Source organism: Cynocephalus volans, chromosome X, assembly GCF_027409185.1.
Source record: "Cynocephalus volans isolate mCynVol1 chromosome X, mCynVol1.pri, whole genome shotgun sequence".
Classification (NCBI taxonomy): domain Eukaryota; kingdom Metazoa; phylum Chordata; class Mammalia; order Dermoptera; family Cynocephalidae; genus Cynocephalus; species Cynocephalus volans.
The window spans coordinates 143,134,860-143,156,395 of record NC_084478.1 but is presented as its reverse complement, the minus strand read 5'-3'; positions in this window follow the sequence as shown (position 1 = coordinate 143,156,395).

The following is a 21,536-nucleotide window of genomic DNA, read 5'->3' as shown; positions in this document are numbered from 1 at the left end:
GTAACATATGGCTTAACAAACAAAAGGATCTATGGGTTGGCCAGATAGTTCAGTTGGTAGAGTGTGCCACTGATAATACCAAGGTCAAGGGTTCAGATCCCCAAACCAGCCAGCCGCCCCCCAAAAAAGCATCTAAAAACCAGTGTGCTGTGTGCTGTAGAGGGATAAACACTTGAGTAGGTGTCAGGGACTTGGCCTCTAGCCCCAGCAATGTCATGAATCCTCTCTCTGGCCCTGAACAGATAAGTTGACATCTGTGAGTTCTCAGTTCTCTCAACTTTACAATAAGTAGCTTAGACTTATGGTCTCTAAATGTCCTCCAAACTCTGATATGCCATGATTTTTTCAATTAGAGAAAAGTAAACTAAAAATCAAATTCAGTAAAGTACATGGTTGTTGGCATAGGAATATAGCAATTGGTTTAGCACCTTCTCCAGCCTTGAATGCCACCTGGAGGGTTATGCAGGGTAAAGACTGGCAAGGATGAGAAAAAGAAAGAGATGGAGGCTAGACAATGGTTTCCAGAGATAACCTTTGTATAAATCATCACCAAGCCCAGCAGCAGCACACACGCAGGTCAATACAGAACATAAAGTAACGAGGCTGAGCCACAAAGTAAGGAAGACGCAGGCCTAAGGAGGAGCAGGAGCATTGTCTGTTGCACTAATTAGGTCAGGTATACTGGAAACATTGGATAATTTGGCTGCATTAATGCATGATGGCCTGATTATGAGGAGTTTTTAAATCCTTGGTTTGGGATCCAATGTTGTTTCTTCCTCCTCCCCATTCTATTTCCCAAAAAAGCAAATGGGAAGGAAGCAGTTAACTGTTCTGCAACTACCCAGGCTCTGTTCTAAGCTATTATTTACACACATTATCTCATTAAAACAAAACAAAAAAACCTGTGTGGTGGGTATTAAAACAATAACCAGCATTTATCAAGTGCTCACTCTGAGCCTGGCACTTTCATATGCATAATTTATTCCTCCAAACAATACTGCGAAGTACAAAATACCGTAAGCACAGCGGTTCTCATCTTACAAAGAACCTTAGGCTCAGAGAAGTGAGATAATTTGCCCAGGTTCACACAGCTAGTAAATGGTAGAACTGGATTAAGTGACTTCTGAGCCTGGGCTCTTTACGCTCTACCATGCTAACTCCCCATTTATAGATGAAGGGTGAGGAGAGGGAGAGAGAGAGGGAAGGAGAGATCCATAGACCTGATTCTCTTAATAAAGAGAAGAGACAATTGGAAAAGAGACGAAAAGAAGGAAAAGAGGTGCTGCATACTGATGGAGGAAAATAAGCCTTCTATAGAAATGATTCACAGATCATTTTTCTCTATTCCATTCTAAGTGACCGTGAGGATTAGAGGGATTGTTGGAGGAAAGAGAGCAAGCAAGAAAGAGGACTAGCCATGAGAAACAGCCAATTAACAACAGATGCATCAACTGAGATTGTGTATGGGTGTATGAGTGTGTGTTTGATGAGAAAAATCAAGGCAAAATCAGCAGCAGATGCTGAAGTCATGCTCTCCCTTTGGGGGAAGGGAAATTGGGACAGGACATGCAGCTATAAGGCAAAAGCAAAAACATCCCAAGGACATTGCTATTGTGAGCATTTATTATCCCATGGAAATGCTCTTTGATCAGGATGCATAATCACCATATTGCATCCAATTAGAAGTCGAAGATGAAACATGATTGCTGCTGTCATGTTTGTATCTAATCAGAAGTTGCGAGACAATTATGGTAATGATGCAGGGTGCTGGGGGGGCTCATGTCAGGTGGAGAGGACAAACCTTGCTTAAGGACTCGTCCTCACTCTGCAGGAGATGGGTAGAGGTATACTGGTGCTCTAAGGCCATGCCAGCTGAAGGATACTAGGGGTTCTCAGACCACAGAGTGGTTTGGGCAGCATGGAATGGCCAGGGGCACATTGGGGTAGGAGGAGGCTGGGTCCCACCTACCCGTGGTTTTCCAAGTCTGACTCTGGGATCCTCGGCGTCTCAATCACCTGTGGTGCTTGTGATTCCAGGGCCCCATTCCAATCCTCCTGAACTTGAATCTCTGAAGATGGGGGCCCAAGAGATTGCATTTTTATAGGATATCCAGGTGCCAATTCTTCTGATGTGTCCATCAAAAAAAAAAAAAAAGAAAGAAAGAAAGAAAAAGATGTATCAAAGAGAAATGAGATGCTGCATATCCAGTACAGGGCGCTGGGTACCAGCACTTGATATACTGAAAAAATATGTATTGTCACCAATAGTCATAGTGATATTATAAGTTATAGATGACAAAACACAGAAGTTCTTTATAATTTTCTCTAGAGTTTTGAGGACTTAACAAGGGCAGATTATCGCACCCTTCTCGTTCTAACTGATACGTGGGATATATATTTCTTTACGTTTCTGTCCTCACATTTGTGCTTTCCTTTTCAAGACATCTTTAATCAGGGCAAATAAAATCAATGAACCCTCACATACACACATCCAATGTATTATACATTTGCTTTAAATGGCTGTTGTTATCATTACACTATAATTCATTTAGTGCCTACTGTGTGTTAGGCACTGCACTAACCACGAGAAATGCATTACTTCATCGAACACTCACAACAGTCCTCATTATTATCTCCATCTTCCATAGGAGGAACTGAGGTTCAGAGAAGTCAAGTAATTCAGGCAAGGTCACACAGCTGGTCAGTTGGGGAACCAGGGTAATAATAAGCTCCTGTGTTTCTTGTCCCGCATGAAAGAAGGAAAGCAGTAATTCAGACGATAACAAACAGCAGAAAATCTACAAGCCCTTTAGATTTGGCTTTGGAATGTGCTAGGTGATTTTTGGCAGCAGAGCAGCTTCCCTAATTAAGTTTGTTTAGGCCAGCAAAATTAGTCTGCAGGCGCCAAACACTTGTCAGCTGGGGGCACTAAGGAGGAAGGCTTGACCTTGTTTTAAAAGAACCAATAAATACTTCAAACATGACGGTATTTCAAAGAGTAAAAAGTGATATGAGAGGAGGGTAAAGCAGGGAGCCTGAGCAGTCCATAAAGTTCTTTGGTGTTCACATCTTGAATAGAAGCACTTGCTTTCACATTAAAATCTCCTATTTCTTCTAGCCAATTTACAGCTTTCATCTTTTTGCTCCCCATAGATTTACTCTTTATAGTAATATCCATGTCGTCTGATGACAAGATCAGGTACGTAATGTGAGGTTGCTTCTGACCCCTAATATTCCCACACTGAAACTCTATTAGATTCCACATTGACAGCTTCTTCTGACTCCAATCTACCAGCTTCTCACTGAGCCAAAGAGTATAAGGTCCCTCAAGAGCAAAGCAATTTATTTAAATAACACAGTTAAGTAGATGGGAAAGTGTGTTGCATTCAGAAAGTCAACATTCTCCTACTGAAAGTAAAAGACTCAGGGAGGCTGCTCCCGATGCAATGGTATAACTGGCACACGTCCCTCTGTCCCCCACTTCAGTCCTTCTGTTGGGGCATTTCCCAGTTCATTTAAGTAGAGCCAGCTAAATTAGTTTCTGAAAGACGTATTTAAAAGAAGCCTTTTTATGGGGAAAACCCAGACTCTGGCTTATTGCCCCCAATACCTAGGGACCTCCCTTAGGAATGCCCAGGAAGGACAGACCCTGAGGAACTGACATGCCTGTGTCCAGATGGATGCACCAGAGCAAAAAGTTTGAGCTTCCCACTATTGAAAGAACTGCCTGAACTCCTTCCTATTCCAAAAGATTAAAGGGATCTCGCCTACTGTCTAATGAGTAGGATCTTCTGGGACTCCCCCTTAGAGAAAGTGAAAGAATCTATTGTTTCTAAGGTCATGTTTACATCTTCCCCTTGCAGTGGCTGGGAACTCTTTGAGTGTAAGACTGTAATACATGTGAACGTGGAAATGCAAAGTCTACTCAAACAGACCTTGAACCGCTATCGATTCCTTTCAAGTGACAGCGGTTTAATTGGCTGTGTAATGAGGCTGCCCAGGTGCTGAGCATAGCCTGCTCTCAGGGGAGGGCCATTCATGTCTTTGAAGCCCACCAGAAATGGTGTCAACTCATCGCAAGAAGGGCTGAGCCAACTGCAGCGGTCAGGTTGTCTCTGACTGAAGCTGAAGAGAATGAATCAGGCCATAAATCTTGTGAAAGAAGCCTAGATGATGGGCAACCTTTGAGAAGGGTGTTCTGAGTAGTCTGCAGAGAGAGCAAGATTCTATATGAGTATGGAAGCCTGAACAAACTTTTCCTACTCTTTCCTTTTCTTGTCGCTCGTTTTCTTCAAGACATTTCCTTTGATCTCTCTTCCTTCAGTCCCATCTCTGAAAAAGAAAAAAAAAAAATCCTCCTTTCCAAGGAAAACCCTTCCTCTGATTCCCCTCTTGGCCTCCTACTCTGTAATCTCTTTAAATAAATCAGCCAGTCTTGCCCTTGCTTTTCCAATATCTCCCTCTGCTCGGGCCCCTTCCTCTCTGGGCCCTCCAGTTGCTGAGGCTTGCCTACCTTCCCTCCGCTGCCACACTCATCACTTTACCTTTTTGAAATCTGGCCTCTAACCGCACCATTCTACCAAAAGTATTCTTTAGGGAGGTCTTACATGCATCCCGATCACCAAACAGAGTGGCCTCTTTCTTCATGTTCATTCTCTTGACCTCTCTCCAACTATTGCTAAAAAAAAAAAAACATTGGTTATCAGTCTGTCATCAGAGCCATCTTAAGAAATAAATCTAAGTCATCATTCTTATGGTCAAAAACCTTCAACGGCTCCCTAATGCCTGTTAACCAAAGGGCAAACTCCTTAGCCTGGTATTCCAGGCCACTATCCTCCTTCCTGGCCTCACTCGCCACTCCTGCCTGCCATAGACCTTTTGCTCTAGCCTAAACTATCTTCTGTTCCCAATGCACACTGTGGCCACTTTTGCCTCTGCAATATTGCTCGCACCAGTCCCTGCACTTGCCATGCTTTTTCTCATATTTCTTCTGTATAGCCCCAACTGCATAAATGTTTCTTGGGCACCTATTTTGTACCAGAGCCAGATCAGATATCACTTCCTTCCTGAAGCTTTCCCTGGCCCTGCGAACACCGGATCCTCACAGAACTATTTTGGAAGGGGAAGGAGAGGTATTTTCCTTGTGGAACTTCAAACTCTACAAAGACGTTAAAGGCTGTTTTAGCCCTTTCTCAACTCGTATGCTCTGTAAGGACAGACACCGTGTCTTTGTATGTCTGCAGTATTCGGCACAATGCTTTCTTCATAATACACATTCAATAATTTGCTGTCAAAGAAACTCAGACCGTGCAATTTATAATGATTCCCATTCACGATTCCCGTAAACTTCCTGAGACATTAATCCTACTGAATCCTTGCTCTCCCCAAGTTCAGCAAGATAAATGTGTCCCTTTTTACTCTTCTGCTGGGTAAGAATAGTGGCGTTCCAGGAACACCATATGCCACCAGTACCAAACAAGGTTCATGTAAGCAACACTAAAAAGGGCATGCTATTCCAAACAAAAGCAGCAGCACCGAAGCTGCAGAGAGGATCAGGTGCCAGAGCCAGTAATGCCATATGCCAAAAAGCTGAAGCCAAAGGTTTGAGTGCGGCATCATGCAGGGGGATGAGAAAAGCATGTAGGTCTCCTGAAAAGGTGATGTCCAGAATTTCCTATACAATCCAAGCCCAGCACTAGCATAATTCTCGTGAAGATATTGGGGGTCCAGAAAATGCTTAGACTTGATGCCCTTGTGTTCAGGGCAGCAGGAATCTACCTGAAAATAAAAGCTGCCAGGTTGTGTATGTTTAGTGGGAGATGAAAAGGCTGAAACATCAGAAACACCTTTGTTTCACAGAAATGACACTAATTTAGCAAAAAGGGGAAGCTGGTTCTGGAGAAGAAAGAAATATAGTTCTACCAAGCCGTAGGTAACAAACAGCTCCTGTTCCCTTGAGTTGAAAGTGAGTGGAATGAGCAGTCAGGATACCTCAAGGGCTGAAGGGCATGTTTGGGGGTTGTTACTGTTATTATCTTAAGATAATAGGTGGCTTTCTGCTGCTCACTTCTGGAATAAAAGCAATGTTTCTGGGAGACATCAGGGAGCGGTAGAAAGATCACAGGCTTTGGGGCAGACAGATCTCAGTTCAAATTCTAGCCTTGTGCCTATCATCTATACCTTGGCCAAGCTATTTAGCTCCTCTAAGCCTCAGTTTTCTCAACTTTAAAATGGGGGTAACCTTTGCAGGGTGGTTGACAGGATAACGATAATAACAACAGCATTTACTCTAAGCAGCATTGACTCCAAGCAGGCACTCTAAGGTTACTTCACATGGACAGTACTACTATCTCATATGTGTTATCACACAACCAGCTGAGCTAGGTTGTATCAGCTCCCCCATTTTACAGATGAGGAAACTGAGGCTCTGAATAGTTAAGTAATTTATCCAGAGTCATACAGTTTGTGAATGGCACAGCTAGGACTGACACCCATATCTGGATGTGCTCTCATTTGCTACAATAGTCAGCCTTGCTAGACACCATCTTCAAAAGTAGCTACTACACCCTATCCCCAGGGCTGGGGTATGGACAGTTATCAGCCTGTTCCTTAGTTCTGTTGCTTCCAGACCATTATTCCTCCACCACATCCCAAAAGCCTTGTACTATTCTATGCCTAGCTATCTAGCTATCTCTAGCAAGAGTTGTGGTGATTAGACCTGAACTTTGCTTTTTCAAGGCCATTGGCTATGTCTCACTCCAGTAACTCAGTAGTAGTAGTAGTAGTAATAATAGCAGCACACTTTTATTGGAAGCCTGCTATATGCCAGGCACTGCTCTAAGCACTTTGAGGGGTCTTCAAAAAGTTCAGGGAAAGATTATATTACCTAATTCCATTTTCCACGAACTTTTTGAAGCACTCTTATATACATGAGCTTGCTCAATAGTCACAACAATTCTGTGAGGTGGGTCTGATTATTAAATAAGGTAATGTATATCAAGTCTCTGGCACAGAGTAAGCTCAATAATTGCTAGTTCTTATTATGAACATTATTTCTCAATAGATGTGCAAAATACAAAGCCCCCATGGAAGGGATGGGGATGGTCATCTTTTTCTACTAAGGGCAACTATCCCAAAGGGGGTAAAAAACAACTTGAAAAAAATTAACAAGGTTAGGTTTTATGGGCAAGAAATATAAGAAAACCTGCTCAGTTGCTTTTACAATAAAAGGTAAAACGTGTTCAAGAAATAAAAACGAACAGAGAAAACTTTACTATCATTTTATGTCTAAGTGCAGAAGAGTGAAATCAAGGGAAAGAAAAGACTCAAAGAGGAGGTTCCTGGAAGATGGCAGCCCAGGGAGGGCATGGAAGCTCCACATTCCTCCCCATCTGCTCTATGCATCTCTTCATCTGTATCCTTTGTAAGATCCTTTATAATAAACTGGTAAATGCAAAAGCCACAGCTGTGCCCTTCAGATGGAGTTGCTTGGAGGCGGCAGGGGACTAGGAGGGCCTTGGTGGCCCCCAGGCCAGCAAGGCCAGTGACAGGATTCCCGTGGACCCAAATAGGAGTGAGGAGCCACAACAACTGAGAAAAAGGAGCCCCCCAGAGGCCAGTGAGTCATTGCAAGGGACCAGAGCATGGCCCGTCCCATGGGAAGTGTTTGCAGCATGGGCAGTGGGGGAGACGGACCCACCAGGGGAACACTGGGGCACAGCAAGGACAGCCGATCTGCCTCCTCATCAGTGTAGGACCACTCAGAGGAGACTGGTCAGGAATGCAGAATTGCAGGGTGTGCAGTTTGATGAAAAGACCCAGGCACAAACCAGAGTTCCTACACAACCCAGGTGCACTGGATCTCATGAGTCCCGGAAGCACCTATAAAGTCAACCATTAAAACCTGAGCTGCACAAAAAGCCTTTCCCAGGGAATCAGCAGCAAAGCAGCAATTTAGCTCAACCACACAGCTTAAGTGCTGGTCCACACAGGAAGTTCCTCATTTTAGAAGCAAGCAAAGGACAGCACATTAGTTCCAGCGCAGAGTTTAAGTGGTGGGAACAGCAAATAATCCAACACAAATCTGAAAGGAAAAACAAAGTACCCACAGACCAGAGACAAAGTTTGATATTAACTAGTAAAGGTCTCATCACTAAAGAACACCTATAAAACCTAGAAGGACCGGAAGTACCCTGGGCTACAAAGCCAGGGAGCGGGGAGGACTGGGACCCTCAGCCATGTACCTCAATACCCACAACTAGTCCCGAGGGTGGGAGGCCAAGAGCCTCAGCCACGCCCCGCTGACACCCACAACCAGCCAGCTATGACCACTGAGCTGCTGCAGGAAGCACCCGGAGCTCTCCCAAGCTGGGTGGTGGGGCGCAGTGAGGGCTTCGGCCACACCCCTCTGACATCTGCACCCAACCCAGCAATGATCAAGCCACTGCTGGAAGCCCCCTGGTTTCCCATGCAGGAATGAGAGGGGTGCCACAGGCTTCAACCCTGCCCCTCCACCTTCCCCCCCATTTCCTTCTCCTCCCCCCCCCCCACTGCTCTGCAACAGCATGATAGAATGTAAAAAAATAAATAGTAAAATTAATAAATAAACTTAATTAAAAAAAAGAAAGAAAAGACTCAAAGAAAGGGGAGATTTCAAAGAAGAGGGCTCTAAAGGTGCATTTTGAGACACAGAGCAGAGAGGAGGAGAAGCAGCTCTCAGTCTTTTGGAGGCTCTGGATCTGGCAACTGAAAGAAGGTTACACAAACTACAGGTTCTTCCCTTTGCTGAAATTTCAAGGAGTCATATCCTCTCTAAAGCCCACCTCTGGCACCCCTATCCCAATAAGAAGAGGGAGAGAGAATTAAATCAAGCCACAGGGAGGAAAAGAGAAACAGAGAAGAAAGAGAAATAAAGTAAGAAGAATAGCCAGCATGCTGTGTATTAGTCTATTTTTGTGTTGCTATAACAGAACACCTGAGACTGGGTAATTTTTAAAGAACAGAGGCTTATTTGGCTCAGGATTCTGGGACAGCTGCATCTGGTGCTGGCCTCAGGCTCCTTCTACACATGGTGGAAAAGGCAGGCAGCCAGAGGGTGCAAGCAGATCACAGGGCGAGAGAAAGCAAGAGAGAGGGGAGATGCCAGGCTCTTTTGAACAACCAACTCGCATGGGAACTAATAGAGTGAGAACTCACTCACTACCCACCCCCACCACCCCTGGAAGTTATTAATCTATTCATGAGGGATCCGCCCTTGTGACCCAAACAGCTCCCAACACTGCCACATTGGGGATCAGATTTCCACATGAGCTTTGAGGGGACAACACATCCAAACTCTATCACCCTGCCTGACCATGTATCAGCCGGTTTTCAGAAGCTTTTACCCCTACATCCCTTCCAACATTGCCACTTCATGCCACTTCCCAGTTAGCACTCAGCAAGCTTGGCATACCCAAGATCAGCAACCCCGCACCTTCACTAACTTCCTCCGAAACCTCACCACGCTCAGCCCAAAGGTCATTTCACCCATTGCCTTCACTACGCAACTCCTCCCCTGGAAAACCAGGTCTCTGCAGAGCATCTCTCCCTCTCAAAGGCCCTTTCAGAGCACAGGGGCCTGCCTTTTAACATCCAGAGATCTGTTTAATTCATGCAACATTCATGTTGATGAAATTGTCTGTATGTGTGTGTGGCTTAGTGTAGGGAGAGAAGGGTAGGTACTTCAGAAAATTGCTTCAAGTTGTATCAAGTTAAGCCCTAGGTCACATCCAAATAATAGGTCAAAGATTTATCTTTGCACTGTGGTATAAAAATAACTTCTTGATAACACCAAGGTCAAAGGTTCAGGTCACCACACCAGCCAGCCGCCAAAAAAAAAAAAAAAAGATAAAAAACATAGCTTCTTCCTGTTGATCTTGATTTTTCTCTTTGGCAATGAAAATAGAATTATTTTTTTCTAGACAATCTCTATTTTCAATTCAAGGCTTTGGTGCACTAACCTACTTTACTTTTTTGAGAAAGCCTAACACTGTGTGATGCATTCTTAGACTTCCAGCGACCCTAAGCACTAGAATTAAAATGTTCCTTCAATTCACTGGTGGAGAACAGAAACGGGTGAATATTTATAATGTGAGTGTAGACAATGAGTATTAGCAATCAGAAGATCAAGGTCATGAACTGCTACATGGAAAGCCATTGCCTTAATAGGCTGTGCAGTGCAAAATTCACGAACTTTTTTTCAATGAAATTTCTCTTTCACTCAGAAGGAACATCTGCTGGGTGAGTAATTTTCTAGAAGGAATGGAATTCTACACCAGCCACAGGGATCATTCCCTATTAGGTCTTTTAAATAAGAAAAGGTTAATTATTTCATGTCTGGTTATAACGACTTCATTGAGGTTTCATGAGCAATCTGATGAGAAGGCTATTACGACAAATATCTGATTCTTGGTGTGATAGAGATCACCACTGTGTCTTCTGAAGCTGTGTTGGCATGTCTAAACTGAAAGAGGAGCACATGTGGTGTTTGGTAATGAAGAGTAACTAGTTGACATTAAAGAAGAGTTTAGAGAGCTGGCATTAATCAGACATACATTATTGTGGCTTATTCTTTGTATTTAAAGAATCAAAAGAAAGAAAGAAAGAAAATCTTGGAGTTTTCCAATTTTAGGCATAATAGAAACCAGTCTTATTTAGATCATATCAGAGTATTTTTTTCCTAATGTTTTTTCTTTCTCTATTATGTTTGCAACACACTAACGTTAACAACTAAGGTTAAAAGGCTATAAGACTCTAAGTATTGCTTCCATTTCCTGAATTATAGAAATGTCGACACACTACTCCAGATAATGCGGTTCCCATGGCCCATCAACTTGCAACCAGTGTTGGCACATTCTTTATTTTCCTACCCCCTTGCCAGCTGCTCAGTTGGCCACTACATTCAACTTTGGCCTTGTGTCTGCAACATACGTGAATGGGCCTCCCTTCAAGGGCTTCATTAATAGCCTTCAGCATCTGCTCAAATTCCAAGCATTGGGTACTAAATCCAGAGAGAGACTGACATATGGCCGCATTGTTCTACTTGTAGAAAATGAAAAATGTAGGAATGTGCCCTTAACTTCTGAACTTTAAATTTCTAACCACTGATGGCTTAAAACAAAAAACTTAAACAGCCCCTTTAGCTTACATGTGTGTGTGTGTGTGTGTGTTTATAAATGTATAGATAGAATTTGAAAATATTCACATCAAATATGCATCAATATGTTAGTAGTCACCCCTGAGGACTGGGATTGGGGGCGACTATGTGAGGAACTTTCACTCTTTATACTGTATAGGTCTTTCTGTATTGGTTTGATTTTTGCAACAATTACACAATCCTTTCATTATTTAAAACAAAAACTAAAATCTATATAAGCATAGAAAAAAGTTGGTAAAGACACAGTCAAAGTGTCTAGAAGTGTTACCTCTGGAAGGTAGGATTAGAGAGAAGGAATTTTGCTTCTTTATAGATTATATATATTTATAAATTTTAAACCCTTGGATTATGGGCATGTTTTCTATTTTATATGTAACACTGTGGTATTTTTTAAGTTAAACATTTAAATTAATTAAAAAGAACTATAGCTATTAAAAAGTATTCTAGACCTCATGGATTTTGTTAATATCTATTATTTACAAATATTCATTTGGTGTGTGCTAGTGGCATTATTTTAAGTCTAACAATTTCCATTTTGCTTTCCCATCAGTGTTGAAGGCTTTGGGGTTATAAACAAGTGCCTGGTTACATGGGCTTCAGCCTCACTGGAGAAAGTTGAGGAGTGAAGTACAAATTTTCAGTGCATTCTGTGGAACGTAAGCTCCACAAGGTCAGATATCGTGTCTGTTTTGTTCACCACCACATCCCCAATGCCTGGCATAGAGTAGGTGTCCAATAAATGTTGGAGGGAGTGGGACTGAAGCCATGTTGGGACATAAAACCACCTGGGCTATGGGAAGATTTAAAAAGACACAGGGTTTTTTTTCTCTTCTCTTTCTTCCCATCCCCTGATGTTTTTTAAATCTTGCTTGTTGAATAGAAAACAAAAGGCTGTTGTTCCATAAGAATATTAAGATTGGTTTTTCCATTTCTGTGAAGAATGTCATTGGTATTTTGATGGGGATTGCATTGAATCTGTCGATCACTTTGGGTAGAATAGACATTTTCACAATGTTAGTTCTTCCAGTCCAAGAACATGGAATGTCTTTCCATCTTTTTGTGTCTTCTTTAATTTTTTTCAGTAGTGGTTCGTAGTTCTCATAAAACTACCTGACTTCAAATTATATTACAAAGCTATAGTAAGCAAAACAGTACAGAATTGGCATAAAAAATAGACACTAGGACCAGTGGAGCAGAACAGAGAACCGAGAAATCATCCCTCAAGCTTACAGCCATCTGACATTTGACAAAGGCAACAAAAACCTACATTGGGGAAAAGACTGCCTCTTCAACAAGTGGTGCAGGGATAACTGGATATCCATATGCAGAAGAATTAAACTAGGCATGCATCTCTCACCATATACTAAAATCAACTCAAAATGGATTAAAGACTTAAGTATAAGACCTGAAACTGTAAAATTACTAAGGGAAAATATAGATGAAACACTTCAGGAACTAGGTCTGGGCACAGACTTTATGAACATGAGCCCACAAGCACAAGCATCAAAAGAAACAATAAACAAATGGGACTATATCAAACTAAAAAGCTTCTGCACAGCAATGGAAACAATCAACAGAGTGAAATGACAACCTACAGAGTGGGAGAAAAGTTTTGATAACTATGCATCTGACAAGGGATTGATATCCATAATATACAAGGAACTCAAGCAATTGCACAGTAAAAAAAACCAAATAACCCAATTAAAAAATGGGCAAAAGAGCTGAATAGACATTTTTCAAAGGAAGACATACAAATGGGCAACAGGTGCATGAAAAACTGCTCAACATCACTAGTCATCAGGGAAATGCAAATTAAAACCACATTGAGATATCATCTCACCTCAGTTAAACAGGCTATAATCAAAAAGACGGTGAATAACAAATGCTGGCAAGGGTGTGGAGAGAAGGGAACACTCCTGCACTGTTGGTGGGACTGTATATTAGTACAACCACTATGGAAAACAGTATGGAAGTTTCTGAAACAAGTACAGATAGAACTTCCATATGGTCCAGCAATCCCTCTTCTGGGTATTTACCCAGAGGAATGGAAATCATCATGTCGAAGGGATACCTGCACTCCCATGTGTGTTCATGGCAGCTCTGTTTACAATAGCCAATATATGGAACCAACCTAAATGTCCATTGATGGAAGATTGGATAAAGAAACTGTGGTATATATACACCATGGAATACTACACAGCCGTAAAAAAGAGTGAAGTTCTCCTATTCGTAACAACATGGATGAGCCTGGAGAAACTTATGTTGAGTGAAATAAGCAAAGCACGGAGGGATAAATACCACATGTGCTCACTCATACGTGGGAGCTAAGAGAGAAAGAAGGAAGCAAAGAAAGACAACAGTGGTGTGTTGGACTTGTAGAGGGAGAGAACATACTTAGGTATACAAAGTGGAGTGGGAGGGAAAATGGGAGGGGGTGGGAGGTTGAGGATAATTGGATGGAAGACACTGGGTACAATCGCAATTTGTGGTAATGGGCATGCTGCCAGTATGAATCTGGCTTTCACATCTAGGGCATGAGTGGGGACAATCGGCTTTGTATCTCATGATTATTCATACCCAATAAAAATAATAATAAAATAAAATAAAGAAAAAAATAGAAAACAAGGCTGTTGAGAGCTAATCAGTACCTTGTGAAACTAACAATTCTTCTTTGAGGCTTGCAGAATTCTGAGAAGTGATCAAAGCCAGATGTCTGGAAGCCAACCACAGGCACCAGCAAGGACAACCAGAGCCCTGTAAATCTGTAAGGAGTCTTTGCAAAGAAACTGACTCTTTCCGCATCCCACTATCTTAATCCCTTCTTTAAAAATCCCTCAGTAAATCTGTGTCTTTGAGATGGTTTTAGTCTGGCCATCTCCTTCAGGTTTACTGGGTAGATGGGTTAGCTTAACATCTCCCTCAGGTTACTGCTGTTCCTGAATAAAGCTGACTTCCTGTTCCACGAGAATTTGACTTTGAGTCGTTTGTTTTTGTTTTGGCGGGTGGCAGTGGACCTGGGTTTGGTAACATTGAGTTTTGTTGAATGACTAGATGAATGGATGTTCCATCCAAAGGCAAAGTGAGCCATTCAGAGTTCTACATGGTGCAAGAGCAGGGAGTGTGCCATATAGATAAGAAGAGAAGAGCAAGGGGCCAGCCCGTGGCTCACTTGGGAGAGTGTGGTGCTGATAACACCAAGGCCACGGGTTCGGATCCCATATAGGGATGGCTGGTTAGCTCACTTGGGAGAGCGTGGTGCTGACAACACCAAGTCAAGGGTGAAGATCCCCTTACCGGTCATCTTTAAAAAAAAGAAAAAAGATAAGAGCAGTAGAGCATGGTTTAACAAACAAACAAAAAACTATTGAACTGGGGAGTCAAGAGACCATGGTCTGTCCAGAGAGTGACCTTGGACAGGTCCTTTTCTTTCTGTAGAACTCGCTGTCCTCGTTTGTAAAGTGAGAAGATTGGAATAAATCTATAGTATTCAAACTGTTTATAATCATGGGCCTGTATTAATTAAAAGAAACCAAAGACCATGCAAACTAATCACAAATGTAAAAATTCATAGAGATGCCTGAGATGATGTTCGCCTAGTATTAATGAGGGTTACTAGGGGATTTTTAAAATTTTTTATTGAAAAATAATTGATTGTACATATTTGTGGGGTAGAGTTCAATATGTATACCTATGTATAATGTGTAGTGATCAAATCAGGATGCTTGAATATTTTATAACAATCATATATCATTTTTACAAAAAGAAACATTATTATACTATTTTAAAGTGATGAGCAGACTATGAAAATATAAATAAAATGAGTATTACAGGGGCTGGCTGGTTAGCTCAGCTGGTTAGAGTGGGCAGGTCAAGGGTTCAATCCCCGTTCTGGCCAGCAGCAAAAAAATAAATAAATAAAAGGAAGTATTACAGTTGCCCAACAGAATTAAAACGGAGGCCCTGAGGGTTAAAACCCCTCCTCATAAGATCAAGCCTCTTCCAGATTTGGCTCCTCTCTTGAGAAGATGAAAGGGATGCCCAGTGTTCCCTGTGCTCCTGATGAGACAACCACTTCGCTTCCTCTTGACCCCCCTTGTATTAGTCTGTTTTTCTGTCACTTATGACAAAATAAGTAATGTATAAAGAAAAGAGATTTCTTTTCTTTTCTTTTTTTTTTTTTTTAATCTATGGCTAACCAGTATGTGGATCCGAACCCCTGACCTTGGTGTTATCAGCAACATACTCTACTGAGTATGCTAACCAGTCAGCCAGAAAAGAGATTTCTCAAAGTTGTGGAGGCTGGGAAGTCCATGGTGGAGGGGATAGATCTGGTGAGGGCCTTCTTCTGGGTGGAAACTCTCTACAGAGTCACATGGCAACACAGGGTATCACATGGCAAGAATGGCATGAGCGAGTTAACATGCTCATTTGCTCTCCTTATAAAGCCATCAGAACCACTCCCTGATAACCCATTAATCCATTTACCTATAACTCCATGAATGGATTAATCCATTCACAAGGGCACAGTCCTCACAATCCAATCACCTCTTTAAGACCCCACCTTTCAACACTGCCTTAGTCTGATTTCACACCCTCCTAACACCATTACACTGGGAATCAAGCATCAATGAGTTTGAGGAGAACATTCAGTCCACAGCACCTGTTACCAGCCACGATGCATACAGAAGACATCAGTCCCAAGATGAGGCTACACATCTGTCCCCCAACCAAGAGCTCAACAGGACTTGTCATGCTCTAAATGCCTATTTGCTTCAGTCATCACCAAAAGTTCAAACCACCTAGACCATCCACTATCACTCATGTTCATTTCCACATAGAAATGAATTCCTGCCTCCCCTAATCTGACTCAATCTACTGCCTCTTTCTGATCCTCCCAAATCCTTCTGTTCTGCTCTCTGCAAAATCTCCTACATTCTCACCTCCTCCAAACTTTTCCTTAAACGTCTGCCTTATCAAAAACATGGCTCCCTTCTGAGAACACTGCTTCCTGTAGTGTTCTACAGCCCTCTCAAGTGGTGGCTGTTTTTTTCTCATACCCCATGTACTACTGGGCTCAGAGGTGGGATAGGCCTCCTCCTTGCTCTTCCTTGCCACTTCCTGTCCATGGGTCCGTCCTACACCTCCTCCCCCAGCTCCTTGCAATCACTTTGCTATCAGACTATATCACCTACTCCGCCTCCTTGTTGCAGTCATCTACCCTCTTCCTCTTCACTCCCCCTTATTCGTTGACGATTTTAGCTCATGGTTCTCTATCTTCCTCCCCACAACTGCTCCTGTCATAAATTCTTGCTGATTTCAATATCTATGTGGAATCTCTGTACATACATATGAGGAGTCTTCGAGAACTTCAAGAAAGGATTTGTTTTATCTTTTAATTCCATTTTTCCATGAACTTTTTGAAGTATCCTCATACATGCATATGTATATTCATTGTGTACATTGTAAACAATCCATAACGCTCTGGCCTCTCGTTGCTTCTCTACATCTGCATCCCAGCTGGGGCAAGCTTCATTTTCAGCTTGACGCCTCAAGTCACAAGTAGGCTCTCATGCACCCTAGAAATCACTCCCAATTTTTTGTCTCTAGCTCTGAACTCTTTCCTGAATTCCAGGCTTATATAACTAACTGCCTACTGGACATCACCACTTGAATGCCTAACAGGCATCTCAAATCTCAAATGAGGGGCATGAGTTTTGGGGTGCTGGGGTGGAATAATATAGCTTGGATATGTTGCTCCCCTAAAGCCCACGTTGAAATCTGATCCCCAATGTGGCCATGTTGGGAGCTGTTTGGGTCATGGGGGTGGGGGGTGGATCCCTCACGAAAAGGTTTAATGCCCTCCCTGGGGGCTGGGGGTAGTGAGTGAGTTCTTGCTCTATTAGTTTCCACAACAGCTGGTTGTTAAAAAGACCATAGCACCTCCCCTCTCTCTGTCTGCTCTGCCATTCTCACCATGGGACACTCTGCATTGCTGTAGATGTGTTCCCTGGACTGTGAACTTCCCAGCCTCCAAAGCTGTAAGCAATAAATATTGTTTCTTTACAAATTTTTTTAAAGGTTAATTTGTCCAAAACCAAGCCATGATTTTCCCCTAAATCTGCTTTCCTTCCACATTTACTGTCGCACTTGTTGCTAACTTCACTCTTCCAGTTCCTCAGGCACCTTGGAGTCATCTTTGATTCTTCTCTTTCCCTTAGGCCCACTTTCAATTTATCAGCAAAGTTTTCTGGCTCTACCTTCAACATATATTTATAATCAGATCACTTTTCACTACCACTATTGCTGCCATCCTGGTCCAAGCTCCCCTTGTGTCTTGCCCAGATTACTGTAATAGCTTCCTGTTATGGGTTAAAGTGTGTCCCCCAAAAAGATATGTTGGGAGGGGCTGGCTGGTTAGCTCAGTTGGTTAGAGTGTGGCCTTGTAACACCAAGGTCAAGGGTTCAGTTCCCCATACTGGCCAGCCAAAAAAAAGAAAAAAAAGTAAGATATGTTGGAGTCCTAACCTCCAGTACCTCAGAATATAATTTTATTTGGAAATAGGGTCATTGTAGATGTAATTAGATAAGTTAAGATGAGGTCATACTGTAGTAGGGTGGGTCCTTAATCCAATATGGCTGGAGCTCTTGTGAGAAGAGAAGAGAGACACAGAGGAGACATGGCCATGTGAAAACAGACACACAGGGAGAAAGCCATATGATGACAAAGTCAGATACACACAAGCCTGAATTGGGGTTAAACAAACAAACAAACAATACAGTGTTACAGTGTTACAAACTACATATTTGAGAAGGCCGTGTTATTTATTTATTTATTTATTTTTAGTTTCTTTTCAAAATGAAAATGACTTTATTATTACTTAAATACTAGGAAGATATAAGCAACATAGGCAACCATAAAAAGATTAAAAAGAGTTTTAAAATCTAAAGTTTCAAATCCAGAGATTATTTAACTTTCTGATTCCCACCAAGAAAATGAAATAATTTCTTTATGGTATCTAGCTAAAAAATCTCAAAATAGAGTAGCATGCACTACCCTAGGTGATTTTGAAATGAAATTTCTTCTTTTTTGCCACTCCAATACCAACAGCAACCTTCCCGTTAGAAGGCTATTTAATAGTTATTTAATAGTTAAGCAAATAAGAGTTGGAGTCCATCAGACCTAAGTAACATGATCAAATCACTTACGATGTCTGGGCCTCTGTTCTCTCATCTGTCAAATGAGAAAATGACAGTGTTAACCACACTGTTAAATCAGATGATGCATGCAAGGTGCTTGCCACATAGTAAGAATTCAGTAAATATCAGCTATTATTCATACCAGCCAGCCACTAAATAAATAAATAAATAAATAAATAAATAAATAAATAAATAAATAAATAAATAAATTAGCTGTTATTATTATTAATCAATAAAGTTTAAAAGAAGTTAAAACTGAATACTGAGATAACTATCCTCAGTAAATGTAATTACTTTAATGTCTACTAAAAATTAAGCTAGGCTGGCATTTGAGTGGGCCCATTTTTCTTTAGTACAAGTTAAGGCTTAAAAACTTAGCGAAATTCAGATCAAATATTTTTGGAACTCTAGGACTTCAACAAACACAGATAGGAAATGTTGTTCTTTTAGGTCTCTCTCACTTCTGACACTTTCTGTGACTAATAATGTAGTCATCAGAGCAACAGTCAACTGGCACAGTCTCGGGTCTGGCAGTGGGCTTGCTTCATGGCCAAAGTTCTCCAACAAGTACAGCCACCCCCAAACAACTCCTCACACAAGCCCAGCCTCTGCCCTGCACACACCCCAATATCATGATTGATTTGGCTTTCAAACAAAAAAGTAATTCTTTACCCTCTTGTAGAAAATCATCAAACTCACAAAAGAAAACTTAATCTGTAAAAATAAAAATAGGTCTCATAGCTCCAAAGGGAGAGTGACATATCTAGGATGGGGCCACTGGCAGGGTAGTTGTGACAAGTCTGCCTCTGTGGAAGTGTGCAAAAATTGTAGGGAAAAACCACAGAATCTCAAGAGGGTTCACACTACTACCTAGGGTAAAGAGGTAGAATTAGGCTTATATGGGAAATCCAATATTTTGACAGTCATAGTGTAGACACAATAGATTCCATATCTTCACATTCTAAAAGTAAAGTAAGCAGATGTAAGAGAAATTGAAAAGGATACCAGCATACCATGCTGGTGTTTTAAAAGATGAATGGAAGTTTATTTGAAGGTTTTTGTTTTGATTTTTAGGTTTCAAAAAAATGTTACAGGATTTCGTTTTCAGAACTTTGCATGGTCTTTGATAAGAGTGCGCCCTCTAGTGACCTCAGCAATGACTTACAAGTGAACAGGCACCTTAAGTCACAACACGCTAACTTGAGCAATTGCAACACTTCCTTTAAAGGCAAAAAAAGGAAAATGACCAGTATAATCTTAACTTTTAAAGAATCACTACCCCCTTCAAAAGTTTATACCATCAAGTTCAGTTTACTTTGATAATTCTCTTTTTCAACATAAAGGAAATATACTCAGTGTTAACAGTGTCTTTGAGTGATGAATTCATGAGTGATTTATTTATTTTTAATAGTAAGCACACATTACCCTTAATTTTTGAATATTTTTATATTGAAATGTTACAATCAAATAGAAAACTAGACTAGAATAAGCACCTGTGAACATACACCTCGGGTCTCTAGAATTAAAACATTTTGTCGTATTTGCTTCAGACTTTTAATTATTTTCTATTTTGAAACTTACAGAAAGGTTGCAAGTACAATTCAAAGAGCTTTTTTCTAGTTGCCAATTTAATGCCCCATATCTCCCAAATACTCCAGTAGTTAATATGAGCAATTACAATGCAACATCAAAATTTATTACATTATTACAATGCAACCATCAAAATTTTCAGACTTCATTTTAAGTTCCACCAGATGTCTCAGTAACGTCCCACGATGGCTCTGACAAGTCATGCCAAGCTGACCACATGCATAGTCACCCACCTCACCTTACCTGGACTCCAGTCACTCCAAGCCAGACCGTCCCTTCTGCACAGATGCTGTCCTCAGCCCACTCAGATTCTGCCGAAATCCATAACAGATCCCCCTTCCCCCACGTGGAGCATGGTCTTGCTCACCCTGTTTGGGCTCCAAAACCCAGCACCCCTCTTGCAGATACTCTCCTCATCCTGCTGGGGCTTAGACCCCCTCGCCAGTCTTTCCCCTGCATAGATGCCCTGCTCACACTGCCCAGGATCTGACACTCCACACCACGCCACCCACATGTACAGATGCTCTCCTATTCTGCTCCTGTCCTGATTCCTCGTGCTGGGCAGCCTGCACACAGGGAGACACTCCTCACCTTGTTTAGGCTCTGTTATGGGTTGAATCGTGCTCCCCCCAAAAAGACATGTTCAAGTCCTAACCCCCATACCTCAAAAGGTCGCAGGTATAATCAGTTAAGATGAGGTAATACTGGAGTAGGGTGGGACCTTATAAGAAGGCCACGTGAAGACAGAGACACAAAGGGAAAATTCCATCTGACAACAAAAGTAGAGATTGTAATGATGCAGCTGAAAGCCAAGGAACACCAAAGATTGCTAGAAAACCACCAGAAGCTAGGAAGAGGCAATGAAACATTCCCCTACAGGTTTCAGAGGAAGCATGGCCCTGCTGATACCTTGATTTCAGACGAATAGTCTCCAGAACTGTGAGATAATAAATTTCTGTTGTTTTGTGGTACTTTGTTTCAGCAGCCCTAGGAAACTAATACAGATTAGGTTACTGAGAAGTGGGATAGTGCTGTAATAAATACCTTAAAATATGGAAGTGTCTTTGGAATTGGGTAACAGATAGAGGTTAGAAGAATTTTTAGGTTCATAAGAGAGGAAGCCTAGATTGCTTTGAATAGAATATTGCTTGAAATATGAATGTTAGAGGTGCTTTTGGTGAGGCCCCAGAAGGAAATGAGGAACAAGTTATTGGACACTGGAAAAGGGTGATCCTTGTTATGAAGTGGCAGAGGTTCTGGCTGAATTTTCTTCTACTGTAGGGAAGAAAGTAGAACTTGTAAAAGATGAACTTAGATATTTAGCTAAGAACATTTCCAAGCAAAGTGTAGAATGTGCAAACTGTTTTTTTCTTGCTGCTTATAGTAAGATAAGAGAGGAAAGAGATAAGTTAAGGAATTAATAGTTAAGCAAAAAGAAATGAGTACTTGAAGATTTGGAATATTCTCAGCCTAATCATATATTGCAAAAAATAAATAAATAGGAAAGCTGTGCTCTGGAGAGAACACCAGAAGTGTGACTGGACAACTTTTGATA